We start from the raw sequence: 14,350 nt of genomic DNA, 5'->3' as shown, positions 1-14,350 counted from the left end.
CCTCCCAGCTACTGCTTCCTCCCCTTTCCTTTGCTTTTGTCTTTTCATGCATCTTCTTTTTCTTTCTTTTATGCATCCTTTCTTCTTTCAAAAAACATATGCCATCGTTTCATGGTGTATGCACGAACGTGCACCTGCCTGTGAACATGTCTGTGTGGATAGGTGTGGATATGTTTACTTGTACAACAGCTGTATTAATAAAATCTTACCTTGATAAAGCGTCTGCCTTGCACACTCTTCACTTTTTTCCTGCATTTTGTAATTTTACTGATAAAACAAATCCCAGACGTTATCTAATTTTATGCACAGAAATATTACTGTATCACTTTTGTGGATAAGGACTTTTTAAAAAGTCAACAACAAGAACTCGACATTATGGACCTAGCAGGTATGTGTATCTACGCTAAGAATCTGGCATTGATCAGTTCTTCCATTTTTTAGGATATGAATCAAGTTCTACATTGTATGGAACTGTCTTTTTTACCTGGGAATGTGCATACAAATGCACGTGTGTGTGTGTGTGTGTGTGTGTGTGTGTGTGTGTGTGTGTGTGTGTGTGTGTGATCTGTCTGTCTGTGATAGTTTCAAAGTTTCTGACTTACAAGATCACAACCATTTTGAAGAGCTCAGTGGTCAGTTTTGGAGGATGTTCGTTCTTTTAGTTTCTTTAGTATTTTTCCTCATGATGAGACTAGATTATAAGGTTTTATAGGTCATATTAAAAAAGGGAAATATCCTTCTTAGTGAGTCTTTTCAGGGTTACCAACACAATAGCATCTTATGGTATCTCCAAGGTGCTTGCTGCAATTTTTAACCTTGCTTACTGTATCTGCTAGGTTTTTTCATTGTCAAGTTGTCTTTTCATAATTTAAGTCTGACCTACTTGAAAGATGCTGATTGGGGTTAAGGCAGCAGCTACATATAATATTTGAAACTCTATAGGCTTTTCTCTTTCAATTACTTACTTTAAAATCTGTGTTAGTATCGATATGTTTGTGCTTATTTATCAGTTGCTTTTGTCATCTAACATGTAATTTATCTTCTTCCTCAGATTATTCTAGTTTGGGCAGTTGAGCTTTTTGGGTTTATTTCCTTATGATACTTTTTTTTTTTTTAATCCAGTGAGCATATTCCTACTTGCATTCCATTGATTTTTGCATAGCCGTCCTGTGTTTTCCTACCAGCCAATCAGCTGTTTCCTTTTACAGGCCTCTTGGTCATTTTGTTGGATGATGATATTTTGAACTTTGGGTCTAGGGGCAGTGTTCTTGCTGCTTGTTAGATTGGGTGCTGTATTTATTGTTGATTGCATTTGGTCAAAATCAGCCAATTGATTGATTTGATTGATGTATTTATAGTAATCTGATGAATAAAGGAAATATAAGTAAATCTCTTTGTAAATAAAAACGCACTTTGCCTAGCTACATACTTTGTTCATAAGGTGGCGTGCTATAATGAAAGTAGAAAATGGAGAGTTTTGCTCTATGTTACAGGTGTCTGCTGTTTTCCTTGTATCATTTTTTTGTTACTTGTTGTTATCTTGGTGTCTTGCTATGGTTTGGAATGAGGACTGTTTCATTTTAAGATCAATCTCTGGAGCCATTGGATTGTTAGCACTATTTTGTATTTTGATGGATACTTTGATACTAAGGGTTCATTGCTTTCATAGTTACTCTAAGCTTTGAGTAAAAAAAAATTCAGCTCTAATGATATTTTAATGAAGCTTTGGAACTGCTGTTTTGGTTTCTAACACTCAAAAATTGTAGCTGTCTGATGTAAAGTACTTTGTGAAAGTCTTGTGATGACCTCTTTGACCCTGTAGGGACAACAATCACAGACATGGGAGACAGCTCATTCACTCTGAAGGTTTACACTGTGCAAAGGGTTGTGTTTCACTTAAGGATTGAAATCTTGAAAAATGTGCCTTAAACATTTGGCTAACTTTTCTGTAGAGTGAGTTCTCCTTTCTAGCATTCAAGTAAAGCACACATGCTGTAAAACATTCATGACCATGCATAAAGGATTTAAAGAGATTGAAAACTCACTCAGAGCAAGTCTTCACACAATAACTGTGTGGATGAGAGAATCCTTTGTGAGCAAGAACATAAAAACCCAAGACCTTCCCTCTAGGATCAAGGAGATGGTGTCCACTGGGCCATTTCAGGGCATTGTTGAATTCTTCCTGGCCCTCAGCAGGAATATGCCACAGAACTGTTCCTCCAGGACTCGGTGGTTCCTTCTGAAACAGAATATTTGAAAGAGATAAAGTGGGATTTTTCTTTTTCGACTTTCAATTTTCCTTACTTTTGGGCTTTTCTATAAGACAAGCTTATTTAATTTATATCCAAGATAAGGAAACATTCACTGCCTACTCACAAGACCCTTGCAAAGTTATGTTTATACCTAAATTCCTGAAACATGTGCATGTTGCTTTTTTGGGGGGAAAATATTTTTGTAGATATACTTAAGAATCCTGAGATGAGAATGTTCTGGGTTTTTCAATCTAGAAATGTTCAATGTCATTCTCTTAAGTCAGAAGGCAAAAGCCATGTGTCCACAGAAACACAGTTTGGAGTGGTGCTGCCACAGGACATGGAAGGCCAAGGAGTGCCTAGGGCCAGCAGAAGCCAGCAGAGACACAAGTAATTTTCCTTGGAGCTTCCAGAAGAAATGTGGCCTTGCTACCATTCTTTAGAGATAGGTAATTCTAGTTATTAGCAACCGAGATTGTTGAATTTGCTTGAGCAGCCAAAGGAGACTCCTAAGTACTCCCCAGGAGTGAGGAAGGCATTATGCTAGATGATGGCTGTCCAGGATGGAACATCTAATAGAAATTCTAATTTTTAAAAGGTTATCAAAAACATCATACAGTACTTTGGGCAGTACAATTTGCGTAGCATATTCTGGAAGCATCCAAGGATGTGGAGAGCCTTGTTCATGGCACCAAGGAAGAAGCACTTGGTATAGGGCTGAGTGAAGATGAGTGTCCTGAACAAAGAGGGTCAAGGTGGGGACAAGTCCCTCTCCCTTCACCCTGTGGTGACATGAGAAGCCATCTACCTGGATCTCAGTGTTTTCAGCTCCTGAGAGGGGACCTTGAAGACAGTCGACTAGACACTGATGTCTCAGACAACTGTTTTGACTCTATAGTAAATACAATTCAAGCAATTTTAACTCTGTCTACTTGCTTTTTGGTCTCTTTGAGTCCTTCTGGCCATGTTGAGTACCCTATGACCTCAGAGACCACAATATTAAAACAGCTAAAAACAGTTTCTTTTTCTGTAATGAGACCATCAGACTACTCCAGAGGGTCCACCAAAGGATTGTTTAAGAGTTTGCCAGACATATACAGATTCCACATACATGTAATATGCACATTTGTCTCTCTGTATACCACTTTTAGTTTCATAGGATGCATAGTACAACATAGATGTTGCATGTTAAGAGCTTTGGGATTCTCCATGGGATAATGACCTTTATAAAACCTTTATACAGGCTTAGCACCAATTCATGTTAGTTTCAGTCCATGGTTGGTTGGATTCTAGGATGCAGAGACCACAGGTAGAGAGCAGCAACTCCTCCCCCCCCCCCCTCTCTCTCATGTTTATAAGATATCTTAAAACGTAAACTTTTCTGAGGGATCAGGTTAAGTGGTTGTGGGGTCTGTATGGCCCATGAGCTGAAATCTGCTGCTGTGGTCCATGACAAGGTATTAAATTAGGGCTTGCTTTTTACTTTTATAGAAAGCCATGTGCTGCTGCTCAAAAGAAGAAATATTACTCATGAATAATTTAAAATCTCACCCAGGTATGATTGATCAAAGCTTATAGCTGTCTAGTCTTGAGTACTGAACAAGCTAGCAATAGACAAATGCTTAGCTTTTCAGTATCAATCTCTGCTTCTGGATCAGAGGAACATTAGAAGGCACATTTCAGAGTTCTAGTAAGAAGAGGAAAGGGCACAGGGCTTCTGCAACCTCTTCAAGACAATCTATTGCTAGTTCAGCAACTCGAGGGACATTGGAGAGACAGCAACACACTGGCACAGATGTCTCTATGTGACACATTTCATTGATGATTTGGAAACACTTCAACAACATTTTGCTCATTGGGGTGAGTGGTTAACTGGGCATTCTCAGACCACCATCATCAGGGAGAGCTTTGTTATTAGATTGTATGCTGGTTAGTTTGTACCAACTAGACACAGACCTAGACAGAGCTGATCTGGGGCAAGGCGAGGGAATTGTAATTGAGAAAATGCTTTCATAAGATTGGCATATTGAAGCCTGGTATGGTGGCACAAGCCTTTAATCCCAACACTTGGGGAGGAAGAGGCAAGACACCAGTCTGTTCTACAAAGTGAGTTCAGGACAACCAAGCCTACACAGAGAAGCCCTGTCTTGAAAAACCAAAACCAAAACCAAACCAAACCAAAACAAAACCCAACAAACCAAAACAAAGAAGACTGGCCTACTGACAAAACGTGGGTTATTGTCTTGATAAATGACTGATGTGGAAGAGCCCTCATTGTGGGTGGAGCTACCCGGGACAGGTAGCCATGAAGCCTGTATAAGAAAGCAGGCTGCGTAATCCATGAGAGCAAACTGGGCAGCAGCACTCCTCCGTGGCATCTGCTTTAGTCCTTTCTCCAGTTTCCTGCCCTAACTCCCTTCAGTGATGGAGAGTGACCTTTGAGTTGTAAGAGGAAATAAACCCTTTCCTCCCCAAGTTGCTTCTGGTCATGGTATTTTATCACAGCAGTAGACATCTAGATTGTCTTGTCTTCTTTTCTTTTCCTGTTCCTGAAACTTCTGAAATCCTGCAGAGGATCGTGGGCTATTTCACTCTAAAATAGATGACGCCAGCAAGTTCTCTTAGGATTCTTTCCAGATGAATTGGTGTATAGATCTGAAAGAGAGCTCTCTCATTTAATTTTTTAGCAAAAGATGTTATAAGATGATCTAATTCCCATAAACCAAATGTAAATTGTCTGCTACGAAAAACTGTATGGTAAGTTTCACATGTAGAGAATACTAAGAAGATTTCAAAGGACATCTTCAGACTCTTCCTCAAAGTACATTCCCATCTGTGGCCCCTCACCCTCACCCCATTGTGTGCACCAACTTAGAGGGAATCTGTAAGATTTGCTAAAGCAAAAAGTGATTTTGGAGGGATGTTAGGTCATTGAGATCTATCTGAGATGCAATGTTGGAATCCTTAGCAGCCAGTGTCTTCCTGTGGTTCTCTCATGTTCTATTTGTAGATTACAGATCCTTGCTCATTCTTATTTTAGCAGCGTCTCTCACCTTCCTGGCCTCTCCAGCAAGATCCCAGTTTATTCAATTAAGTAGAGACCATCAAATTGCCATGTGCTTGGTGAGGCTGGGGAAAGGGAATTTAGAATATTGTTTTTCTAGGATCTTTTTGGTTGGTTACTTAATCCTTCCTCATCTATAAAGTGGAGATGACATCGATTTTGTGTTTGCTGTGTAGCTCCAGAGCCTTTTGACAAAGTACCAATACACTGCCTGGGACATGGCAAGGCCAAGAGCTAGCAGCTGCTGTTATTAGTGGAGTCCGCTTCTACACTTCATCCCAGAGTCAGGGGCAGAAAGCTGAAGTCAGGCTGTGGTAAGGACTTTAGCCTTGACCCTAGGGCCAGCTTTAGAAATCCTGACCATAGGTTCCATGGGTGCTCTGTAGAGGGGATGGCCAGTGAGCCACTGTTTGAAGGGTGGGTTCTACTGGTGTGGGTGGAGGAAAGGAAAGGGCCGTCCAGATACAGGAAGCAACTTGAGCTGAGGGTGAGGCAGGAAGTGCTGGTAATGACCACTAGCAGAGGTCCACTCTGGCTAGTTTAGCCCACAGAAATGCTTACTTTGGAAACATGTAGTGCTTTCCAAGATTTAAGCCTCCAGAGATTCACGGGACCCCTCCCCCCACCACATAACCATGATTTCCAATTCCTCTTGAACATTTTATGGCTCTTATGATAATGCTAGGTTGAAGCTTATTAATCTTACTTAGTGTTTAGTCACTTTAATTACCACTGTCTAAGGCTTTTTACTATTGATAGGCCCTTCTTGTTTCTTCTATTTGTTCATTTGTTTATTATTTTAGAGATACAGTCTCACGTTGCCCAGGCTGGCCTAAACCTGATATTTAGCTGAAGATACTTGGAATATCCCATTCCCATGCTTAGCTAAATTTAGCATTTTCCATAATTTAAAACTCTCAATATTTTTATATTTCTAATTACTACTACTGATGTCCCAAAGGCTTGTTGTGTGCTCCTTGCATGTTCATTGGGGGATATTGGGTTTGACTGACATGTTTATTGTGTTAAGTAGCAAATCTTATTATCTTTTCTAAATTAAGAGTAAATAACAAGAATAGACTTGGAATTTTATCAAATGTTTTGAACATATATTATTATTTTCCTCAGAAATATTGATGTTTTGACAGCATAGTGGTTTGCTCGTAAATAATTGATTAGGAAGCCACCTTTTGAAAAAGATGCTTTTTTTTTTTTTTATCTTATGGGATGACTGTCTTGTAAATTTGTGTATTTCATATACATAAGCCTGGTGCTTTTGGAGGTCAGAAGAAGGTGTTGGTTCTGGATAAGTGGAGTTACAGGTGGCTTTGAGCCTCTTTGTGGGTGCTGGGCACTGAACCTAGGTCCTCTGCAAAAGAAACAAGTGCTTTCTAGTACTGAGCCTTCTCTCCAGATCCAGGAATTCTGTCTTTCTCTATGCTGTAGACTGATTCTCCTTGCCTTTGGGTGATCTGTCCTTTTGAAAAGCATTGTAACATGTGATAACCATTTGTTACGCATTGGAAAACTTTGTATCTATTACCTTTCAATTTTAAAACATAATTTCTTGTCTGTTCTGCTGGTTCATGTGATTTTTAGTGATTTGACCTTATCAGTTTTCCTGTTCCATTTAATTCAGTATTGGAAATTCTTGTTAGTTTCATAATTTTTGTTGCTATTTTAAAACTTAATAAAATAATTTTTAATGAAATGCATCTATTGTTTATAAGAAATTCCTATCTTTGGCATCATTGCTTTAACATAATTTTTTTTATTACTTTAATTTATGTTTCTATGAATAAACATGTCATGGCACATCTGTGGAGATCAGAGGAAAACTTGAGAGCTGCTTCTCTTGTTCTACTGTGAAGGTTCTGGGGGCTGAACTCAGGCCATCAGGCTTGGTGGCAAGTGCCTTGACCCACCAAATGATTTCACTGGCCTACTTTTACTTATTTTAGATAGATGATAAACTTCTGTTCATCTTTCTTCTTTATGGTGTGAAAAGGAATAATAGTAGTAGTAGTAGTAGTAGTAGTAGTAGTAGTAGTAATAATAATAATAATAATAATAATAATAATAATAATATTAATATAATAATAATCAGCTCTTTTTGGTCACCATTTTTCATAGCAATTCAGCAGTATTTTAGCGCTTAGGGACTGTTTGTTTGTTTAGTTGGTTGGTTTTTGTTTTTCCAGACAGAGGTTCTCTGTGTAACCTGGACTTGCTCTGTAGACCAGGCTGGCCTCGAACTCACAGAGATCTGCTTGCCACTATGTCCCTGAGTGCTGGGCTTTCAAGTGTGTGCCACTATGCCCAGCTGCCTGTAGGGACTGATCCAATGAGGACATTTCAATTCCTAGTCTTACATTTGATGCTTCCCTTACCATAGTAACAAGCACACCAGTAACAACTCATTCCATGAGCATCAGGGCCCACTTCTGTCATTGCTGGTGCTGTTCAGATCTAAAGTCTCGCTGTTTCAGCCATATCCACTAATTTCTATTTTAAAATGAGTGGACTCTCTACACCCTGCCTTCTGTTCCCATTCTTGGAAGTGGTTGGCTACTGTAATGTTTGGTTGGAAATCTGGTAGGAAAAGTTGATGACACTGGGTCCCTGCCTGACACAAGCATGGAAGCACCTGCTCTGGTGAACGTTGGTGTCTCCCAGTCTCCCATTTTGCATGTTGAAGGCTATTTCTCTTTGGAAAGCAATTAAGATGTGGATCGTTTGTGTGGTAATTAAGACTGGAGAGCTCCACCTTTGCCAGTAATAATGCCATCCTAAAGAGGCTGAAGGGACTTCCCTTGCCCATGTACCTTCTTCTGTTATATGAGAACACGCCAAGTACCAGATCTGCTAGGACCTTGGACTCCTTAGCCCTCAGACTGCGATAAACAGGTTTCTGTAATCTAACAGTTAAAGAGCTCAATGGCTTTCATAATAGTATCCCAAGCTGACTAACACATCATCTGAGTAACTCCCCAAAGCTATTTTGAATAGGAACACACTTCCTTGGGACGATTTTAATTTCATACTACAGAGGAAAAGTAAGGAGCTACTGCCTGAGTTATTTGGCTTGGAAGCTTTCCCCAGCTGTTGGAGAAATGGATTTGAGGGGCTACATACCATTCAAGAAGAAATAGTGTTGCCATGCTTGTATTGACTCAGGTGTCTAATGAACATAAGTTTAGCTTAACATAATCATCCGGTTGCTGAATTTTATCCATGGCCTTTTGCTTTACTTGGCTATGATGTGGTCTACTGTTTTAAGCAAGGTCCCTCCTTGTCACCCAGACTCGCCTCAAACATGCGATCCTTGTACTTTAGCCATGAGGATGACAGGGATGGCCCCAGTGCATGGCTAATACAGAGTCTTGATAACGAGAACAACACAATTCTGGTGCACAAACGTGGCGTTTGCTTTAGGCATGCAGAAAATGTCATTATTGTTTGTCATGACAATAGATATTTTAAAGATCTTCATTTATTTATCTATTATTTATTTATTTATTGTTTGTTTGTTTGTTTGTTTGCTGAGACAGGATCTCAGACAACCCTGACCTTGAACTCTTGACCCTTTTGCCCTCACTTCCAAATTCTGGAGTCGAATGTATATTTCACTGTGCTTGCTTTAAAGAATATTTAACAGGCTGGGCGGTGGTGGCGCACGCCTTTGATCCCAGCACTCGGGAGGCAGAGGCAGGTGGTTCGCTATGAGTTCGAGACCAGCCTGGTCTACAAAGCAAGTCTAGGATGGTCAAGGCTACACATAGAAACCCCGTCTCAAAAAACCAAAAACAACAACAGCAAAACAAAACGAAAACCACAAAAACAACAACAACAACAACAACAACAAAAAACAAACCAAGAATATTTAACTATTTTAAAACTTGAAACATAGTGGTCCACTCTGATGAAGTGGGATTTCATCTATAAAGTATGCTAAGTATTTCATTAAATACAGGTAAAGTAGAGAGGAAAGCCTTAAAAGTGTGCATCAGATGTGATGATGAAATAAAATCAACTGTGAGATAAAATTGCTTGTGAATACCAGGACAGTGTTTTATGAATAGGTACATTGAAGAGCTGTATGGTAGGGACTGAATCAAGCTTGTGAAATGCATTGCCTCTCTCTTTGTTTGTCTCTCTTTCTCACCTTCTTCCTCTCTGTTTCTCCCCCACTTCTCCATCCTCTTCTCCTCTCCCCTTTCTCCCTTACATTCTGAGCAATGTAGCTTTATCTAAAACTGGAGTCCAACTTGACCTTAAATGGAATATTACAAAACTAATGTTTCAAGTAGTGTGCACTGTTTTCAGTAGTATGATGACATCTCATGATGCCCAGCTCCATCCTTCCTGGGATGTGAGTCATTGTGTTGCCTAGGGTATACCTGCCATATATGCTACCTACCGCTTAGGGCAGCCTTCTCCGTTATCAGCTCTTGTTGTATTGGCTAAGAATTGCAGTGATTGTGGTCATACAGCCTTATTTTACTTGTTGACCTACAGTAGGAGGATAGAGTTATAGACGGGCAATTTTAATATGGGAATATTGCTATGGTTCTATTTTTTTTTACTTACTATTATTATCTTTTACTATAACAATTTATAAATTAAATACAATAGGAATGTATCGGGGAAAACAAAACAATACAAAACACAAAAAAGTGCACATAAGGCCTTACTTTTCCTATAGTTTCAGACATGCAACAGAGTCTTTGAACGTACTCTCTGATAAAAGGATATAGTACGTCAAACTATTTCGTGTTTTATGTGATGTTGATCACACTGTCTCACATATAATAACAATGTGGTTATATTTGTTTTAGCCTTGTTTTTAATCTTCCTTCATTAATCAGTTTGTTATTTATAAAAATAAAGAAATAACCTCCAGTCCACTTAGAGCTGGTTCAGGACAAAATAGTCCTCTCTTCTGATATATAAAACCCACGGTTACATTCCTAGAAAATATTCCAACTTTCAGAATTCAGAAATTGCTAAACATCTGAGTATTTTCAAGGTACTGAATCTTCATCACAACTGTATAATTATTTGCAACTTAATCAAGAAACCTTGTCTTAGGTAGGCGTGATAGCACACACCTTTAATCCCACCCATCAGAGACACAAAGGCAGGTAGATAGCTGTGAGTTGAAGGCCAGCCTGGTCTATAAAGTGAGTCCAGGACAGTCAAGGCTACACAGAGAAACCCTGTCTCAAAAATCAAAAACAACAAAAAAAGAAATCTTGTCTTCTATTTATTTCTTTGTTGGTTCATTTGTTGGTTCATTTGTTCATTCGTTCATTCATTCATTCACTTATATACCCATTTATTTGAGGTAGCATTTCCTTACACAGCTCAGCCTGGCCTGAGTGTCAGTCACTATGGCACCCAAGTGAATTAGGGCATCTTCCTTTTCCCACTGATTGAGTGCGAGGACCATCATCACTCCAGATACCCTTGTTTTATTTAGAGAGAAAGCAGATCTCTCTTATTACCAGGGCAACAATCAGTAGCTTTCATTTTGTGTGGCCCTGGAAGGTGGCCTGAGCATAACAGTGACACAGCCTACTGTGGACGAACTGCAGCCTTAACAAAGACAAACTTTTGGGGTTAAAAAAAAAAAAGGCGATGTGAGTGGGTGAAAAGTTATATGAAAAGGAACATACTGCCATTGTGCAGTTGCGCAGGAAATAAAATAAAAAGGGAAAACTTATACCATTTCTAAATGATCTCAAAGAAAGAGAACCTGCACACTACATATTTTGTCTTATTACTAGTCTCCTGGCTTAAACATTTTAAAAGTCATGTTGTTGCTGCTCTGTTGTTTCCCAAAATAAGTCTAACAAAGTTAGAAGTCCTCAGTTATAAGTGTGAGTAATATGTATATGTGGACACACACATATCTATGCATTTTAATTCTAATACTAAGGAAAAGATAATTTGTTTTGTTCTGCTTTGTTTTTTTAAGAGAGGGTTCATGTGGCAGAGGATGTCTTCAACTTGCTGAGTAACTGAGACTGGGTTTAGTGTTCTGTTCCTCATATCTCTGATGCAGTGGGATTACGTGTTTGCATTATGACACTAGATTGGAAATACATTTTCTTGATAGAAATTTAATGACAGGCAAAATTGGTGGTACTGTTTCCAGAAAGAAGAAAGCAGAGAAATATGGGGACACTGGTGATACAGGAAGCATGCCATCAGACTTATACAAGAATGTTGGGTCCTGGCCATTGAACACTTGGGCTGAACTCACTAACTAACATATGTTTTCATGAAATACTGCTGGTGTCACAGCAGTTAAGAGGACATGACTGTGGAAATTAAGTGTCTTAGGTGTCTTCATGAATCTCTGTGCTGTATCGACTGTAACGTTATGGTTGAATAAGCTATTGGTCATTGCAGAGTAGGCATTTAACCACTTACCCCGTAGTCTACCTGCCCTCAGAGAAGTGATGATGCCCCACTTGACACTGTCTAGAAACACAATGTACAAACCACGGAAATGATGTACTAAAAATGTGCTCAAGTGCAGTGACTCATAAGGCCTCAAGAGGACTCGTCTGGTAAATTTCCATATACATCTCTATTTTGTTTTGTTTTACAAGATCTATGTATTTGTAGTTTAATAAAGGACAAAGTAAACTTTATAGTCCATTTTAGAATGATAATTGTAACCACTTCGAAAATTGTTCTCATGTTTCTAATTTTAAATTTGCTTCTTAGGATCTCTCACATTATTGGATTTTACCTAACCCCATATGCTTCTAATGAGCGACCATTTGTTTTGGACTCATTATGCAAACTGAGTTATATGTAATTTCTGAACTTTCCTTTACAGCATTTTAGTAGAACAAGCCTTTGAAACTGGGCATCCTGGCCCATCAGTATGTATTTGGTAGCTTTTTGTAGTTGTCTTTCTCTTTTTGAGATAGGGTTTCTGGTAGCTCAGGCTTGCCTATAACACAGTGTAGCAGTAGCTAACCTTTATCCTCTTCCATTTGACCTAACTGTTGACATTCCAGGCATGCACTGCCATTCTGCCTGTTTTTTTTTTTTTTTTTCTTCTTTTTTTTTAGAGAGCATCTCACTGTGCAGCTAAGATCAACTGGCCTTTAAGCTGCTATGTAGCTCAGGCTGGCCTCAAACTCCAGATTCGTCGCCCATCTCCTGAGAGCTGGAATTACAGGCTGAGGTTTAATTAGGTCTGTTTAGTTTGAAAACATTTCTTTTATTTATGTTGTTGTCAAGAAAGTTTTCTACAAAGTCAGAAAAGTAGCTCAGTCTGTGTAGTCACGGTTTCCCTCTAAAGGTGTCTGCATTGTTCTTCAGAATTCCCTGCGCCCTGTCCTTAGCCTGTTTGGGAGTCTGTTACTCACCCCTTAACCAGCATTCATCTTCTCTCGAACCGTGTTTCCGTGTGGAAGTGCAGCACCCTAGAATGTGTGCTCTCCGATGTACTATTTCTTAGCACCCAGCTAACATCTTCGACCACACAGAGCTTTTTGGATCAATTCATGGTTTTAAGTGGCCACTGTGGGAAAAAAGCTTTAGTGATCTGCTCAAATGTTCCAGCCATTTAATTAATTAGGGGAAAAAAAAAAAAGCTTTGGATTGCTTTTTAAACAGCTGGATGAAATTATACCATATCCTGTAGTCTTGAAATAAAACCTGTGAAATGATTTTTCAAATCTCTTGCTGATGTCAAATTAATTGCGAGGGTGCCCTGGTTACTAGCATTTCATTGTGTTTGCACTGTTACATGCCCTTTGTTTCGTTATGACTTTCATTGGAACATCGGTAAGCAATCCTTACACATTATGTCAGTGTAAGGGAGTGTGTCAGTGAGTCTTTGCTCAAATAAGAACAACATAGGATGTCAGTCCTAGTACATCCATTCCACTGGCAAGCCTTCAGATGCTACCAAGCATTTTCTTGGATGTATCTAGGTATAGGAGTAGCTCAAATGAATGCTTGGAGAGCTGGGAATTCCCAGTGTATAACTTCCAGTTTAGTAAGACACTCATAGTCACTGTTTTTTGGTTGAGGAGTGCCAGGTCTTGTTTTTTGTTTTTGGTGTTTTTTGTTTGTTTGTTTTGTTTTTGTTTTTGTTTTTTGGGGTTCAAAGACTTTGTATTGTCAAGGCTTCGTATGCCTAGGGGAATTGGTAAGGGCACAAAGGTGTTGCTGGGACTCCAGCCCAGGACCTTTGGGGGTGGGGGTGAGAGAGTCAATGACACAGACTCTGGGAATCCGGCATGAGGCAAAAGCATACTCATTTATTGCTGAAGTGCGGCATACCCCCGTCCCAGTGTCCCATTGGCTACCAAACTGCTGTGGCTCCTCCTCCTTAATTCCCATGGTGATGTCATCAGACTCCAGGCAGTCAGTCTCTGGCCATTCCCTGACATATCCAGGTAGGTCTTGACCTGCAGATTCTACTTGAAGGCCACCTTCTGAGCATGCGAATTGCGCAGGTGTGCCTAGTTCCTGCTCAAGGCAGGCCTCATTCCTCCTACACGAAGGGATTTTGAAAATCATCGAAATAGTTCCTTTCGTGGTGAAGTTACAAGTAACCTGCCACTCAAGCTGGCAGCCACAATTAAACTGAGAGAGTCACAAAGGAAAGGACTCAAACTGGTGGGAAGACTGCTGGGAAGGAGCGCTTCAGAGGTGGCGGGAAGGAGAGGGCGATGGGGTTGTGGCAAAAACAACCAAATATTTAGTATATGTATGGATGAAATAATCAGAATAAATAAATAAATAAATAACTGAAACAAATATGTATTTCAGTCCATTAGCAAAAATGTGCCATTAAAAAAGCCCTTCCTAATATTTACACAACTACAATAATCTTAAAAAAAAAAATTGACTTAAAAAAGCTAGAACTTTAAGGCTCTGAATGCATTAAGTGTCACATGTGAACTTGTTTACCTGTTGCTTAGGCTAGTTTTTATTTAATACGTGATTTTTTTGTATAATGATTTAATACAGCATAAACTAACTACCCAAATACTTTCTG

The sequence above is a fragment of the Acomys russatus genome, chromosome 18, assembly GCF_903995435.1.
Source record: "Acomys russatus chromosome 18, mAcoRus1.1, whole genome shotgun sequence".
NCBI lineage: Eukaryota > Metazoa > Chordata > Mammalia > Rodentia > Muridae > Acomys > Acomys russatus.
The sequence above is the reverse complement of the archived record's forward strand: the minus strand, read 5'-3'. Positions refer to the sequence as shown.